General features: G+C 45.6%; 1 protein-coding gene across 2 annotated transcripts in view; it reads left to right on the forward strand.

Moving 5' to 3' along the window:
- The first annotated feature begins 17,699 nt into the window (after positions 1-17,699).
- LOC144173822 (protein mothers against dpp-like) overlaps positions 17,700-18,042 on the forward strand; it is a 39,087-nt gene continuing 38,744 nt past the window's right edge. For both annotated transcript variants that reach the window (XM_077702080.1, XM_077702079.1), the window contains exon 1: positions 17,700-18,011. The gene's annotated coding sequence lies outside the window, so the exon portion shown is untranslated. The remainder of the gene's footprint in view (positions 18,012-18,042) is intronic.

Below are 18,042 nucleotides of genomic sequence, written 5' to 3' on the forward strand. Positions count from 1 at the left end.
TTTATCTTGTTTATATCATAAACCAACTCTACCAATAGCACGTCTTGAAGAGAAAGATGCTTTGGGGGAGCGCTTCAATCTGAGAATAATCGTCGTTCGGCGTCTGCGTTGGTTTCTCTCAACGTAGATACTATGTGTGGCATAATGTTGTCGTGGCAGGTTACTTAAATTAAGTGAGTGAGTGTGAGCGGGAAAGAGGTTCCCAGTACAGCATCCAGCTGTTAGCGCTCGGCTTTGCGTTCTGTGCTCGCCTGAGCCAGCTCACAGGTGGAGCCAGCGTGCTGAGTTCTCGCCGGCGAGCTCCGCAGTGACGGCACTGCTTTGAGCAACGCCGCCAAAACGGAGACAACACGAAGGCACCGATCCATCTCCCAAAGAATCAAATCAGCAACAGCTAGAGGACTAAGTTTGCCATCACTAGTTCAGTGCTCCTTGTTTTACAAGACACGTTGCCATACGCTAATAACATGCATCAACGCGCCAGAGTTTGCCAGACGAAAAAATGAAGTGCTGTGATGTAACGAATACAGTGATGTGAAAATGATTGTGTGCATCGGGGTGTCAAGCTGGACGTATCAATTTGGATTGTGATTGCGGTGATGCGACACATAGTGAATATGTGAAGGAGACGCAGTTGAGTTTATTGTGTTCCTGTATATCGACCAATTCCACGGCCGGAGAGAGAGTGGTAAAGGCCAGGTTAGCCAAGACATTGTGCTAAGCTTGCTATTGCCCTTCATGTCAGCACACTTGGTGGCTGAATGCGATGCTTGCACAAGTAGCGATTACTGCAGGCAGCCTTTTGATGCGGACTTCCAAATACAAGGGCCTCACCTTTACACCGCCCAATCGGTGACCAGCGTGAACGTTAAAACAAATCAGCGGGAAGCTTAAGTCGTAAAGTTTGATAGCTGTGCACCTCACAGGGCGAACTGCTGCAGCAAGTAGTGAGCCAGCCAGCAACCACTACTACCTTACCTGACCTAATTACAGCAAGTGACGCTACAAGATGAGGGTACTAACAGATAAGCCAACTGCACTAACGCGGTACTTTGGTGTCCCTCTATTTTCTTAGTGCAGGAACACTCCCAGCTCATCATCATCACAAACTTTGTAAATCAGAGCCGTGAAGTTCATCCTGTTGTGAGCGATCGTTACTTCTACGGCGAGCCTCCCCTGACCAAAACACCTTCTCCACGGCGTCATGCACCTATGACTACTGTTTCTCAGGCCCACTTCACGCTGCACACAGAAGCAGCCATTCAACTGAGAGAAGGAAGAGTCACCTTTGTAAGCCTGACCAATTGAGATGTCAAGCGGCACCTGTACTCATTCAATTGGAACTCCAATTGCTTTTGGAACTCCAAGTTGTACGTTGTGCTGTCAATACTGTAGATGCTCTCCGGCACAGGGTCACACGTGTACACTAGTTCAATCAGCACAGTGACGCACTGGAACAGGAATATGCTTTGAGTCCGCCAGCATATTCATGCTCACAGTTCAAGATTTCTATGCAGTGATTGCAAGGAAACACCTGAATGTTCATCCCTTTGCGAACCACATATTCCGCCTGCTTTAACTGAATGCTTGCAAAATTACTGCCTTGAGGTCCTGTCACTTTTTTTAGCTAAAAAATGTCTGAATGCCTGCCATGCAATTTGCTGATGCAACTGCTCCATTCGTTGAAATGTTTCCGGGAGGATGAAGTTCCTCTCCAAATATTTGTAGTGGAGTGGCCCTCACACTTTTGCAATCTGAACTTAAAGAACCAACACTGGCTCATCTAGGGTGCTGCCCACGTCTGGCCCTCATGGCTGAAGAGGGTGCTGATCACTTTCTGTGGAACCAAGACCATGACCATTTGTGGCAGTCTGTACAGTGGAGGTACTCTGCTGCTTGATAACCTGTGCGACTTAGACTGCTGAATGCACTGCGTGTAGTCCGCCCATTCGTGCTACCAATACTCCTTACTCTTCTCTTCTTAGCCTCTTTTCCCACCCATTTTCTCCATCATTTTCTTTAACCCGCGAAGAAAAAAAAAGTGGTGGGAAGAGCACTGAAAAACTTGGACGTTAAATAGTGCTTAACTGAAGTCGTTCAGCAAAAAAGGAGTACGGTTTTTCGATTGATCAGTATTGGGCTTGCCACAAACTCCCTGAGAAAATATCTGGCTTTTGTTTCTCGCATGTCTTCTTATGGTTTGGAGACTCCTCAGACTGTCCGTGGACTATCTACAGTGAATTAGACTATAGAGCCCGATGTGTATTTTATGGAACTGAGTCAACTTGAAGCAAACGTGTAAAACTGCAAATATTTATTTGTCACTTTATTTGTTTTTTATTCGTCAAAAGTGAAAAATAGAACCAGAGAGAGACAGAGAGAAAGAGAGAGAGAGAGAGAGAGAGAGAGAGAGAGAGAGAGAGAGAGAGAGAGAGAGAGAGAGAGAGAGAGAGAGAGAGAGAGAGAGAGAGAGAGAGCTTTTTATTAGAAGAAAGCAGGGATGTCTGCAGCCATGTATTCGCCTACATGCTACTCTGCGGGGATGGGGTGAAGGGAGTTAAGGCCCTAAAGGAAGCAGGGCGAAAAAGAGGGGGAAAAGGAAGAGGTAAAAAAGAAGGCAACATGGAGTGTTGCGTGGGTCACGTAAAAGTCCAGGTGGTCTCACAGGATGACGATGTATAGCCCTACATTGCCTCTGCGACGCCGATGTCGTGTAAATAATCAAACAGTGCATCTAACCCTAATACTGGGATGATGGAGATGACCGTGGTCCAAGAAGAGCTTTCAATGTTAAAAGTCCGTTGTTGAGGTACTCGATCTTCCTTGTGAGGTGGTTCTTTTCCTGGTTGTACGCCGGACACTCTAATAAAATGCGTTCAGCAGTTTCTGGCAAACCACAGTTGTGACAATAAGAGTTTGTTCTGATTGTTTTCCAGCTCAGAGTCTGCTTTCAGCAAGGTGTGTGTAGGCGGAAAAAGAATGCTCAACGTCTACTGAAGTTTGTGGACCGTACTTTACCTTCGGAGCGCTCAATATATTTCGACTTGGAATTTTAGAATGTTTGCTGCTCAGAACCTTCTATAGTATACAGTTGTTTTAGAACAGGAAATCCAGGAATTTTGTCTATGACACATTTAAGTTCTAGGCAGCTCTGTTAGGAACCAGTCCAGGGATGGCGGCAAACCTTTCTTGGTCCTCCTAAATAAGCTGGAATTCTGACCGAAGAGTGCCAGCGAAGTATGAAGTTGCTGAATGCTTTCTCCCAGGAATGTTGACTAAGCATACGCATGTACCAAGTCACGTTCCAAGTATACCGTGGTGTTGACGTCTTGGCTGCGACGCTCTGATCGGCTGCAGAGCTGTTAGAACCAGCAAAGTGTTTGAAGGCAGTCCACTGCCTTAGCTGAGCTTTCTGGGGTGCCCTCGAAGACACAAATGCGCCTTAAAGATTGCATCCTTCCCTGCAGCGATTTGTTCGTTTCAGCTAAAAAAATTGAGGAGTCATTATGTCTTACAGAAATGGATGGCCAGCGAAGCTGTTGGGAACGATGCCATCAGTAACCGTATGCAGGCTAGCGCTGCATACTAGCGCTGCTTAGGGTAGGCACAAAAAACTTATTAGGTACAAAATACTTTTTTTCCTGTTACAGGTGGTAGCTGTTTTAGGCAATATTCCTCTCTCTGCTTTCTGTCCACCAGCTAGCATTCTAATCTTCTTTTCGTCGTCTCGACAGACTTCAAGTTAACTTCCTCTGTGCTACACTTAAATCCTAGGGCTTCTGGAAGCCGAATATTTTCCTCGTGTAGATTTGGATGGATACCCTCACATGTGCCTCATAGTGCATGTGCCGCACTATGTGCCGCATCGTTTGCTTCTTTTCTGCAGACCACGCATACCCCACCATTTTGTGAATACTTCCCCACAAAGCTCATAGTTCGCAAGCAACCTGCTCTAGCCTCAAAAAGCACAGTACTGCCCAGGGAATTATCGTAGCAATTTTCATTTCTGATGTCCAATTTCTCAGCCCTGTACATCTCTAACGATGTTTTAGCTTCCATTTTTTTCCTCCATTTATTCGTTTCTATCTGCCCTTCCTCTCTTTTGGTTACCTTGGATTCTCCACTGCTCTTTCCGTATTTCATCGTCAGCCTTCTAGTCTCCCTTTTAGCCACTGCGTCGCCACGCTTTCCAAGTATTACGTTGATCCATTGCTCTCAACCTCATCTCAAAACACATTTTGCTCTGCGCTTCTCGAACTTCAAACGACGCCCAGCCCATATCTCCCTGCACTGCTTCGTTAGTTGTTTTCCCGTGCGCTAGCTCCTAAGGCCAAACGGCATACCGTTCTCTGGTTCACTTCAAGGCCTGATAGAACGTCTGATTTTAAGCAGAGTACAGTATTCGCAAATGTGAGACCCGGAACCATTACTCCTTTCCACAGTCCTCTCACTACTTCCTATTTGTTATACCCCCACAGAGCTCTATATATGCTTCATTATGGCTGCGTTGCGCTCTCCCTTGCCCTTAAGTTGCTCCCCGTGAGTTTTACCAATTCGGTTGTGTTTTAAGAGGTATTACAAAAGGCGGTACGAGCAACTGGTCCTGATAAATAGCGTCTATAAAAGTTCCCTAAGCTATTCTCAAACTACTAAACTAACTAGCTTAAATCGGTATACATACCTTCCGCGGTGGCTCAGTGGCTAAGGCGTTGCGCTGCTGAGCACGAGGTCGCGGGTTCGATTCCCGGCCGCGGAGGCCGCTTTTCTGATGGAGGCGAGAAGCAAAAACGCCCGTGTGTACGAGATTTCGGCGCACGATAAAGATCCCCAGGTGGTCAAAATTAAACCGGAGCCCTCCACTACGGCGCGCCTTATCGCCTGCGTTGCGTCGGCGCGTTAAACCCTACAATCAGATCATTAAATCGGTATACATGGGAATCACTGAGCTCACATGCCGAATAGTTTCGGTGTCTACGCTTGTGTCGCGCGGTGGTGTAGCCCCGAGCTGGCACATCAGGACGGCTAGGTTACGCTGCATCACACTTCGAAAGACCCTCCTCTCCGTTTTCTTTCTGCCGACGCACGGCATGGCTACGACGGCGGCGTCCACCGCTCTAGCCCGGCCGTGGCCGACGCTGCAGCGTTCGGTACGCTGCCCCCACGAATTCCAAGTAATGGCTGGCAAAATCTCTGGTTTCACTCTTTGTAGAGCCACGTGTGTGAATTCAAGCGACGTCGCATGTGGAATTGTTGTGGAGGTTGTTTACAGCTTTGCTTTCCAACCACCTTCACAGCGTGGCTTGGAGCCAATTTTTTTTCGGAGGGATTGGGGGTTATCGGGAGAGAGAAGTTTTGATAAAAGGATGCTAAAAAAAAAGTGCACCGATGTACCTCTAAAAAACTTTGCCGATACGTCCGGCATATCGCTAAGAAATTTTCTGGGTATGCCCGACTTACCTTTAGAAACAGCAAAAATGTAATGTGTGTATAGGGCACCAGTGATTCCAAGCATGCACCTATTTGCCGATCAGCACGCAGGTATAGTTTTGAGAGGAGAGGGCAAGGGTGATCGTCTAGGGTACCATACTACAGGGATAACCAGAAGTCTGCTTTTATACGCAATGATCTACAGTTATAATACTGCCCTCTAATGAGAAATATACAGAATTTTGCTGCATACAGTTTACTGATGCAACACCCAGCAACATACATAAAAAGTGTTGCAGCATATACGAACAAAGTTTTCAGGGAAACCACTACTCCCATTATCGCTCAAATTTTGCACGAATGTCGCATTTCAGATTGGTTAAAAAACAGACCAGGCAACAGTCCGGACCACCTGGCTACTTCTTGGCGCCGAACTGCACTGTAACCTCTGCGCTGTAACGAATTCCTTTAACAAATTTCTTGTATTCTCTTGTATTCTAGCGAAATAAACTGAAACTGAACTAAATTGAAAAAGGCACCTTTGAAGTGTAAACAGGATGACGGCCAGACATCAGTTCACTTGAACCCTCGAAAGTGGCCATTTTTTTTTACAGTCTCACTTTGACATAACTTGCGAAGAATTAAGACGCCTGGTCATGGGTGGCGAGGCAGCCCGTTGGCCGACCGCGTCAAGCTGGCACAAATGTAGTTGGTCCTCATTTGCGGCAACAAGAGCACGGAGAAAGAGATACTCCCTGGGCACGTAACACAAACGCACTTTCCCTCTCATTGATGCGAATAGTACGCAGCCGTAAAACCTTCGCAGGACAACAAACATATTCGTTGAGAAACAGTACCGTTCACCGTGGTCACAAATTCACCCGCCGAACTGAAACACAGAGATTACTGACTCTGAGCACTGCTTGAATGTACCACAAGAGGCTTTGCAATGTATAGTCACAAATTTAAGATGCCCATAACAATTAACTGATACTCACACGTTGGGGGCCAGCCAACTACAGATAATTCTTGTTTTCCTCCATGCAGCAGTCCAAACATGAGGCCTCCAACACAAGGCGATGGCTAGACGTGCATTCCTCCTGTCCCTTTCAATTTCACCTGTCCCTTTCAGTTTCAGTTTCTCTCTTTCACCAAAGTCCCATTGGCCGCGACGCGTTCCGAACCGCGAGCCTCGGAAATAAAACACACCGAAAAAAAATTACCCCGCATTTCCCCGAGGGGGAGAATGTGAAAGTGCGAATGCACGGTTGTCGGCCCGCTTGCGGCGCTTGCGCTCGGCCCCCGCAGCCCACCGCCTCGCCGCCTTCTCTTCCATCTCTTCCATCGGGTTTGTAGTATCACGTGTACACCACGCAGTTATCAAGCCGCTATAACGCCGCTGAGTCGCCAACGCACGCCGCTGACGACGTAGTTTGAATGCGTTAAAGATATAAGGCGCGTCTAACACTGAGATCACCGTCGCGTCCGTAGCTTGGTCGGTAGAGCGTCGCGCTGCGGCCGCAAAGTCCTCGGATCGAAACCTGGCGCCGGATGCTGTTTCTTTTTCAAATATAGAGGAGCACTGCGGACGCCAACGCCGCCGCCGGCGGTGGATGGTTTGGGGTCGCTTATAAAGTGTATTCACACTTAAAAGCTCTCTGCTAGGCAACGCATGGGCGTTCCCAGAGTCACGTGAAAGAGCAGAGGGGGCTGCGGCAGCAGCGGTTCTGCTGCGCGCTTTCCGTCTGCTCATACCCAGCTTTCTCGCTCAAAATTACAACCTCTCGGGAACCCAGCAAAACCACTTTAGGAAAATAATACTTGGCATAAAGCTAGAAGCCAACGTGAAGATTAAAACGCTAAAAGAACATTTCAGGTTTCTGACTATTTTTTTTGTGTGTAATAACTCCCCATGCATTTCTATGGGATAGTTCCCATGGCTCAGGAACCCAGTCGCGCAACGTGCGCGACAAAGCAAGTATTCACCCCAAGTATTAGCTGTGCAAAATAACTTTTCATTTCGCTAAAAAATTGCAGAGTAATCACTGTTGAAAGGACTGTCATGAGCGGGAAAGCTGCACATGCCTTTCGTAGCGTAAGGTAATTTAGTCCCAACTTTTGCGCTGCGCTGGAATTAAAGGCTCCAATCGAATCCTCCACACTGTTTTGAACCATTTTATGTCAGAATGTTCGAGCTGTGGCATGCTAAAGTAGAATATGAGGCTCCAGTTAAACGATGCGCCTGCTCTTCATCAACGCCCTGCATTTGCACAAAAATGCACGATTGGCGAAGTTGGCGCACTTAATCGTTATATTGGTGCAAGTAAAGTTAATCACCAGTCCGAGGAAGTTTTAAAAGCAAAAAAATAAATAAAACTAACAGTGAAAACGAACTAACGAAATAAAAATACTATCGCGCGACGTAAGCATATATATAAAAAAAAACACAAAACAAACCGAAACGTAAAACAGTCGTGAAAAAGTATCAAACATGTTACGTTCTACATCTGCACAAAATGTCGTGGTTAACGAAGTTGACACATTTATTTGTTATAGCAGTGTAAATAGAGATTATTAGCGGAAAAAAAACACAAAACAAATTATGCAAATAAATAGATACGAAAGTGAACTGACGAGACAAAATGTTTTTCATACACCGCCCTAACAGGACGAAAACAAATGCTGAAAATAAGCCCCGCAAAAATGAAACTGAAACAGAGGGAAAATATTGTGAAACTGCTGAAACAGCGGAGCCATTTCTCTCCGGCTTCTTTCTTGTGCGCAATGGCAGAGTCGCCTTTGCTGCCAATCGTTATGTGATTTCTTTCCGGATAGTTCCGGCAAAACAACAGCTGCAGCCGTTTTCTGCGATCTCCGTAGATGGTCACGTGCTGACAGCGCGCAGCAGTCCTGTAACGTGTACGACTTCACTGTGAACTAACTAATCGTGAAAAGTAGACGAAACTCGGCATAACGGCAGAGCCGTCTTAGTGGCTGTTTGTCATATGATTCGTTTCGGGATACTTTCGACAACGCAAGAGCCTTTTTCTGTAATTATACTCCCTCCACAAAAGGCCATGCTTCATGGCGCCATGGGCAGTGTGGGAAAGCCAGCTTACAAGTGCCAAGCTTACACCAACTTCCTCAAAGTGGGATTCACATCTAGACGCCCACTCATTGCTGGGAAGGCATAATTTCCGGTGGCAGTATATATTATAAAAAAAATATGGAGGCTCTAGGTCCTTTTGTATTTGTAATGAATTTTTCTTTACTGGGAAGAGAAACCTGTTCCAGGGAGAGCGTGACGCGATACCCGCAGAGACCGCCGTCAAGCCAAGCCGTAGAACAGCTCCGATGATAAAAAACAGCAACCATGTAACGCCCTGTCATCATCATCATCATCACCACCACCACCAGCCTAGCAACGCCCACTGCTGGGCAAAGGCCTCTCCCACTAATCTCCAATTACTCCGGTCCTGCGCTAACTGCGACTAATTTATCCCCGCAAACTTCTTGATCTCATCTGCCCATCTAACTTTCTGCTGCCCCCTGCCACGCTTGCCTTCTCTAGGGATCCACTCTGTTACCCTGAATGACCAGCGGTTTATTTATTTATTTATTTATTTATTTATTTATTTATTTATTTATTTATTTATTAGAGTACCCTCAGGGCCCTTAGGGCATTACAGAGGGGGTGGGTACAACATTTCATAACACACAAAGGAATAAAAAACAAGGAAAAAACAAAGAAAAGAAACAAATATCAGAAGCGCAAATTACGAAGGCAACATAAATCAAATGAAAAAAAAAAAGAATGCGTTTGTAGTAAGAATTCAAGCATATAAAAGACAAAGATAGATAATGGAAAGCGCATAGAGTTACAAAAATTGCTGAGAAACTGCAGTGTTAAACAACAAAGGGTCTGTTATTGTTACAACGGAAGAGGGAAGGTGGTTCCAATCGGCACACGTTTTCGGTAAGAAGCCTGCTGAAAAGAATTTCGTGCGGCAAAATGGAATGGCAACCTTATGCTGGTGATCAATGCGTGATGAGTGGTACGATGGTTGTGAAATCAGGTTTTGCTTCATTGATGGGTGGTGAAAAAATATCTTATGAAAAAAATGAAGTCGCGCCAGTTTCCTCCGGACAGTTAAATTGGGTAGGTCAAGGTTAGATTTCATTTCTGATATGCTAGCAGTACGGGAATAATTAGAACAAATGAACCGAGTTGAGCGGTTCTGAACAGATTCTAACGTGTTGATTAGATTGTGCTGCGCGGGATCCCATATAGCGGACGCGTACTCGAGCTTTGGGCGAATTAGTGATCGGTATAGTAGAATTTTAAGGGACAGCGGAGCGCGAGAAAAGTTGCGGCGCAAGTATCCGAGCGTTCGGTTAGCGTTATTACAGATGTAGGTAACATGCGTGTGCCAAGATAGGTTGTTGGTAATGTAAACGCCGAGGTACTTATATGAAGAGACATGCTGGAGGGGGACTGCGTTAATTCTGTAGGTACAAGCGGGAGAAATAGATCGCCGGGTTATTGCCATGCACTTAGATTTGTTAGAGTTGAGTGTCATAAGCCATTTATTGCACCAGGTTGAGACAGTCTCAAGGTCTGCCTGTAGGAGTTGGTAATCTGATTCGTTTGTTATTTCGCGGTAAAGGACACAATCGTCTGCAAATAGCCTTATAGAGGAGTTAATACTGTCGGGGAGATCATTAATATATATAAGGAAAAGTAAAGGGCCTAAAACGGAACCTTGCGGTACGCCAGATGTTACTTTAGAAAGAGGCGAGTTATAGTCATTAGTTGTTACAAACTGAGTGCGATCACTCAGAAAGCATTCAATCCATTTAAAAATGTTCGGGTCAATGTTTAAGGCACTAATTTTCAGGAGGAGTAATTGGTGAGGTACTGTATCGAAAGCCTTTTGAAAGTCAAGAAAAATGCAATGCACAAGTGAGCCGCGATCTAAAGCTGATGCTATGTCATTAGTAAAATAAAGAAGTTGGGTTTCGCATGAGTAACTTTTTCGGAATCTGTGCTGGTAGGGAGTAAAAAAGGAGTTTGATTCTAGGAAGGAGACAAGGTTGGAGTAAATTATATGTTCTAACATTTTACAAGGAACACTGGTTAGGGAAATTGGTCTGTAATTGAGAGGAGACTGTGTGTTACCAGACTTGTGCAGAGGGACCACCTTCCCCACTTTCCAGTCAAGCGGCAAAGTGGAGCTCTGAATAGATTGCGAAAAGATTAGGGACAAATAAATTGATGAATACAGTGCAGTATTTTTTAGAAACTTCGAGTTGATTTCATCTATGCCACAAGAAGAGGATAACTTAAGGTTGTGAATTAAATGTTGCACTCCAACGGCATCAACGGTCACAGGATACATAGGTAAAAAATCACGACTAGGCATTTGTGGCAACGCAGATGCAGAACAATTCGAAAAAGAAGTAACAAAAAAATCATTTAATGCAATGCAACAGTCTTCACAGCGAACTGGCTGCCCGTCTGAGTTCGTAAGCGAAACGTTTTTCTTTTCACTAGGTTTAACAGTTTTCCAAAACTTAGAAGGGTTGGTTGCAAGAATTGAGGGAAGGGTATTATTAAGAAAAACGCGCTTGGCTTCCTTGATAGCTGCTCTGTAATCGGAAAGGACGGATTTGTACACGTGCCAACGGGCGAACGTGTTAGTCTGCTTTGCCTGACGGAACAACCGTTTCTTTTTATTCCGCATTTTTTTTAAATCAGTTGAGAACCAAGGGGACCGTTGTCGACCCTTGATAACGTATGTGGGTATGTATCGCGTGATTAAAGATTCAACTTTCGTTCTGAACAAGTTCCAGCTTTCTTGAACAGTGCGATCAAAGAAGCCATGAGCAAAGTTCTCAAAATGCGATTCGAGTTCCCTATTGATTGAGTCATAATCGCCGCGTGAGTAGTCTCTTATTGTTTTCCGATTGTTTGACCGACGCCTTAAAGAACCTGTAAGATTGAAGTACACGAAACAGTGGTCACTTATGCCTGGGATATATGAAATAGAATGCACAAGGTCTGGTACAGTGGTGAGAATGAGATCAAGAACATTTGATGAAGTAGGGCCCATTCTTGTTGGCTGCGTTACGAGTTGGGTGAGGTTAAAGTCTTCGCACAGTTCCACAAAATGTAAACTGTCGGCTGAAGTTGTGCTTGACGAAGAACAAGGAAGTGACCACTTTATTTTCGGGTAGTTAAAATCGCCTAGGAGAAGAACAGGTGTATGCGGGTACCTTTTGACAATATCATTCAAAACATCGTGCAGCTGCTCGCAAAACACTGGTGTCGCACTCGGAGGGCGGTAACAGCCACAAATTATGACATTTTGATGGTTGATGGTTGATGGTTATGATGGTTATCTTGCCTTCGCATTTTATGCCCTGCCCACGTCCATTTCTTCTTATTAATTTCTACTAATATGTCCTTAACACCCGCTTGCTCCCTGACCCACTCCGCTCTCTTCTTGTCCCTTAATGTTATACCTATATATCATCTTCCGTTCCAATGCGCGCTGAGTCGTCCTCAATTTAGGTTGAACCCTATTAGTGAGCCTCCAAGTTTCTGTCCCGTAGGTGAGTACCGCTAAGATGCAGCTGTCATACACTTTCTTCTTCAGGGAAAATGGTAGGCTGCCATTCATTACCTGAGAATGCCTGCCGAATGCACTCCACCCCATTTTTAGCCTTCTAATTATCTCTGCCTCATGGTTGGGACCCGGGGTCACAGCTTGGCCTAAGTAGATATATTCGCTTACCACTTCCACGGCCTCGCCACCTATCTCAATCCGCTGTGCTGTCCCGAGGCTATTGATCGTTACTTTAGTTTTCTGCATATTAATTTTCAGGCCCGCGGTTCTACTCCGCTTGTCCAGTGCGGTGTATCTGTATCTATATCTCTAACGCCCTGTATCTGCAAAAAAAAATGCGTAACTTACGAAGTTGACGCATTCAATAGGTACAATAGCGTAAATACGCATGAACGGCCGACAAAATAAAATCCGAGTGAACAGAGTAGGAATTCTCCACCAGGCTGAGCGCTTTCAGAGCAATTATTGCACCTGCTTCCCCTCACTGCGGTTAAAGAGGCCTTCAAGACAAAATACCAGCTTGGTTCATTAATTAGCAAGACTGCTTTGTCCTAATAACAATCGCCACACGCAATCCAGACACCGAGGAAAACTGCAGGTGAAGCACTCGCTGGCCGTATACTCACCGGCAGCCATTTTCCAGCTGGCCGTGTTGAGATTTAACATCCCCAGGTGGTCAAAATTAATCCGCAGCCCTCCACTACGTCTCATCCCAGGTGTCTCTTCAGTGCGTTAAATCTAATCTAATCTTTCTGGATGGGTCTATGGCGTCACAGGATCTCGTTTTTACGACTGGCAGCAGCAGACTAAAGTCACCACAAAACAACAACAACAACAAAAAAAAAACAATAAAAGACTTTGCGATTAGGGCCTCCAGTTCCATTTGGGTGCATCACTTGAATGCTAACGTGCACTTACCACACTGATACTGAGCATCCCAGATTAACCGGTCCGCGGGCAGTCCGCGGGCAGTCCGAGGACTGCCCTCGGACTGGATGCTCCGTAGGAATACACGAGAAAATCGAGCGCCGGATAGAGTCCCGGGCAGGTCGCAGACGATCCGGAACTAACAATCGAGGAGGCCCAACTTATGTAGTTAGTGTTCCCACTGGACATCCTCGATTTACCAGTCCTGGATGGTCCACGGGCAATCCAAGGACTGTGTTCGGACCGGTGGTCATATAGGAATACACGGGAAAATTCTAGCGCCGGATCGCGTCTCGGGCAGTCCGCGGACGATCCGGGACTGATAATGGAGGAGGCCTGATAATGGAGGAGGCTGGATCCTCCTTTATCAGTCCCGGATTGTCCGCGGACTGCCCGAGACGCGATCCTATGGGACTTCCGGTCAGAACGCAGTCCTCGGACTGCCCGCGGACCGTCCAGGACAGGTAAATCGAGGATGCCCATTGTGTCTTGCTTACGTCATATGCAGCGAGAAATTTTAGTTTTCCTTTCTCGGTAAAAAAAAAAAACGTATTTCGTGGTTGCAATGTAGCCGAGCGGGTTGCCAAGTGCTAGTTCTTTCAAATTAAACAGGCTTGTATAGTTTGTCTTCATGGTCCCTTTAATAAACAAACATCTCCAGCTATATAATTTATTACACACAAAGTTATGCTGTTGCAACAGTTGATGTGCCTGTTTAAAAAGGTGTTTTTGTAGAAATGTCTGACTGGATTGTGGCCGAACTTTGCATGGAGGTCGGATTGTATGGTCTATTTTTTAACGGGTTTTAATCGATATATGAAAAACCAGTGCATGCATTGATCGCTATCGGCCGTGTTATTTTAATAAAAAAATCGTCCACGAAATGTGACTTTCGCGCAAAGTTTCAGACTATTGCAGAGGAGCATGCGATTTCTTCATTTGTTTAAAAAAGCTTTTTTTATTGCTGCGACACTATTTCATTTCATTTATTCAACCTTAAGGGCCCGAAGGCATTACATAAGGGGGGGGGGGGGGGCGTACATCGAAGTTGGAAGTTTCACAGCAATGTAACAATATGAAGGTACACACTGATTACCAGAAATTAAAGAAAGAAGAAAAAACGAAAAGAACACGCATAACAAAACATAAACATACATTACAGGCGATAATTCTGCAAGTACAGTAAAAACACAACCATAAATGCAAGAGGTAAATGTGCTGTAGGACGTATCATTTGTATTTGGAAAACGGGTTAGTTTATCGCGAAATATTTTGCGGTCTCTGCAAGAAACAATGTTATTTGGTAGTGCAGTCCAAAGTGTTATGGCATGGGGGGAAAATGAGCTGCTCATCGCCTTCGTCCGGCATTTTATGGTCACCAAGGGGTGCGTATGGGACAGGCGAGATGATGTTCTTAATGGGCGTTTTAGGAGAGAGCGTCCCGATCTGCTGAAGAAAAAGAAAGTGTGAAGGAGGCAGACACGAGAAGTTATGCGAAGTGAACGAGCGATGCGAGTGACAAAGTGTGTTTTAGTGCGGTTACGCTGATGTGTCTTGAATATTGTGACGTAATGAAACGAGCTGCGCGGTTTTAAACGGCTTCCAAATCATCGGCGAGATAAGCTTGTGAGGGATGCCAGATGGACGATGCGTGCTCGAGTTTTGGTCGCACGTATGTTAGATATGCGAGTTTCTTTATGTCAGGAGATGCAGATCGCAAGTTACGTCGTAAGAAGCCTAATGTGCGCGAAGCTTCTGGACCGGAATGGTTTCAGTATGTTTCACCCACGATAGTGATGGCGTCAGATGAACTCCTAGATAGTTGTGAGTGCACGTGCGGTCAATGGGAGCCGAGTTGATGCAGTAGGTTTCGTGTGTGGTAATGTATTTACGTGCGAAGGACAGGACTTTGAATTTAGTGAGGTTTAGAGGCATATGCCATTTTTCGCACCGTGAAGTGATGGTGTCAAGGTCGTGTTGTAGGGTGATTGCGTCGTTAGAAGAATGAAGGGGGTTATAAAGAACGCAGTCACCTGCAAACAGGCGCAACTGTGTTTTTATGTTACTGGGAAGGTCATTTACGTAAATAAGAAATAATAAAGGTGATAAGTCGGTGCCTTGGGGGACACCGGAAGTGACGCTGGTAAGGGTTGATTGGAAATTGTAAGCACAGGTAAACTGCACGCGTCCGGTTAAGAAATGTTCGAGCCATTTTATAAGGTTTGGGGGGATACCAAGAGCGGCTAATTTGGTACGTGAGCAGGTGATTGTGGGATACGCGATCGAAGGCCTTGGAGAGGTCTAAGAATATTGCATAAATTTGAATGTGATCGTCCATTTGCCCCAGTAGGTCATTTGTGAAGTCAGCCTGTTGAGTTTCGCAGGAAAGATACTTCCGAAAACCGTGTTGTAAAGGGTAGGAAAAAACTCATTGATTCTAGGTAGGCCATAAGATTTGATGCTATGATATGCTCAAGGATCTTAGATGGAACACTGGTTAAGCTAATCGGGCGGTAATTCGCAGGGCTTTCGCGCCTTCCCACTTTAAAAATGGGGACTATTTTAGCTTTCTTCCAATCAACTGGCAAGTTTCCTGTGTTTAAAGATTGGTCGAATATAAGGTAAAAAAATTTGCTAGATATTGCTTTAGTGTTTTTTAGTAATTTACAATTGATGTCATCACAGCCAGCCGAGATGCCATCGAGGTGCATTTGTATTTCAGGCATGGTCTGGGAAGAGAAGTCCGGTATAGGTGCAACAGGGGAGGTATTGGGTATGTGAAACACAGACGTGAAGAAGCTATTCAGAGCGGCGGCTGTTTCCTCGGGGCTTATCGGTTCATCATCAGAGTTAACAAGATTTATATGGTTAGTTTGCGGCTTTGCAGAAATTACGCGCCAGAATTTATTTGGGTTTGAACGAAGGATTGTAATCAGGTCAGCAGAAAAAAAAATTATCCTTGGTTGCAATAACTGCCTTTTTGTATTCATTTTCACACGGGCAGTGGCGGTTCCATGCGTCTGGGCTATTTTTGCTTTTCGCTGTTCTATAGAGACGTTTTTTTCGTGTGAGCAATGATTTTAGACATTTATTAAACTATGGGTTATTGGAGTCGGACTTCACAATTATTGTAGGATTATATTTATTTTTAAGCTCAGCAACGCACTTTTATGAAGTTCCCAATTTGAATTAACAGAGCGCGTTCTGTAAAATTTACAAAGTTCTCGTAAAAGCGAGCAAATTCCTCGTTATACATATGTAAAACATATGTATATGTATATGTACAACATATGCGCAACATACATATGTACAACACGCAGATTTGTCCAACGGAAGCCTTTTGCTAAATGACAACAAACCGGTATGTAAACATTCGAGAAAAAAAAACAACATTAAAACGATGAAAACCAGCAAAACAAAACAAAACAAAACAAAAAAGAAATCGAGCGGCGGGCTCCGAAACGCTTTCGGCTACCTTTCTTCCTTCGGAAACCCCAACTCGGAAAGGTTGACTCGGCAGCGGGAAACCGCACAGGCCAGTAAGCACAGTTTCTCGAATCCCCGCCTTCCCCGCGCGATCACAAAAGCGCTTCTTTTCTTTCTTTTTTTTTCGCCCCTCCGACCGCCACCCGGCTCTGAGGGCCGGTCGAACTACGCTGGTGCGCCCTCGCCCTCGCTCCGACCATCGCTTCGCTGGCACGGCCGGCGTACCCCACCGACATGACGTCCATGGAGACACAGGCGAGTCTCTTTCTTTTATTCTTCTTTTTGAAATTCGTGCTGCTTACTGTCCTGAAGTATTTCTTTAGCGCGATGGCTGGTCAAACTCTGTTGCGGTTCGCTTTGCTTCGGTAACTATGCGGCCCGGCATTCAGAATTCAAGTAGTACGGGTTGAACCCCACGGCCGCAGTGCGCCGCCTGTGTGTCAAGCGGGTGTTGCTTGTACAAATCCTAAGTTAATGCTTTGCTTTACCTCCGCGTGTCAGGTCGGCATTCGCTAGCTTTGTTTTCACACTAAACTGTTTTCATACTAAACAGTCTTCGTGCGAGTGCGTATGGTTTGATGCCGTAGGGCGAGTGCGCGGCGTTCGGAAACAGTGAAAGAACGTGCAGTGCGGTAACGCGTCCTACTCATTATGCGCCACCACCGCGCTCCTGCTTGTTGAGCGCTTTTATGTAAACAAAACTCGACGATCGTGTGTCGGAGATTGGCGAGGACGCTCACCGTACAGCGCGCGCCTCACTGCGAAAGCAATACATTTTAGCGCGTGCAAGTTAAGTGCATCGAATCCTTTTTGGCGCCAAAGCGAACGGCTGTAGGGATGCGCTGCGAAGTCGAGATTATTCCGCTTTATTTTCATTTGTACGCTGCAAATAATCGGCGGCCAGTAATTTCTCTTGGACCCGCGCTCTCGATAAAAAGGGTGCTCACACGCCCTGCCAGGTTTATATCGCTTATTGTGGTGTTACTTGATGACGAGGTCGTTATTCGGGGGTAGGAGCAGTCGTCCAAAAGCGTTGATGCAAATGCTATCTACTTTTTGTCCGTGCAGTCACGCTTACACGAGTGTCGAGATGTCTGGGTGCGATCACAGCGATAGAAAGGTTACATTGCGCTCGGCGTAACGCGGGGAAGACTTGCTGACGCCAAGCAAGGCCGCGTTTCTCCCTTTCGTCGGTGTCGCCTCCGCGCAAGGAAATAGTTTGATGCGCCGCGCCGCTATAGTCGCACTAGTTGTTCGTTGCGCAGCTGCATTATGGCCAACCATATGTAGTTCACCTGAGAAATACGTTATTGGTCTTTTGTTCAAAACTGGCGGCCCGTGCGCTGAAATCGACATTATTTGACGCGGAGTGGTACAACAACAAATGTTCGCCTCCTTGACGCCAAATTGTTGATGTGTTGTGACTGGTAATACAGTTATTCGGACATTGTGACCTCAATTCGTCGTGTTTTAACTCGTTCTCAATGGAATCGACGCTATAAGACCTTCTGCTTATTCCCGCCTTTCTTGTTATGTATTCAGGTACGTCTCATCTGTTACCTGCCTTGGCTCT

Source organism: Haemaphysalis longicornis, unplaced genomic scaffold, assembly GCF_048455015.1.
Source record: "Haemaphysalis longicornis isolate Haplotype H1 unplaced genomic scaffold, Haemaphysalis longicornis Haplotype H1 scaffold_3, whole genome shotgun sequence".
Taxonomy (NCBI): domain Eukaryota; kingdom Metazoa; phylum Arthropoda; class Arachnida; order Ixodida; family Ixodidae; genus Haemaphysalis; species Haemaphysalis longicornis.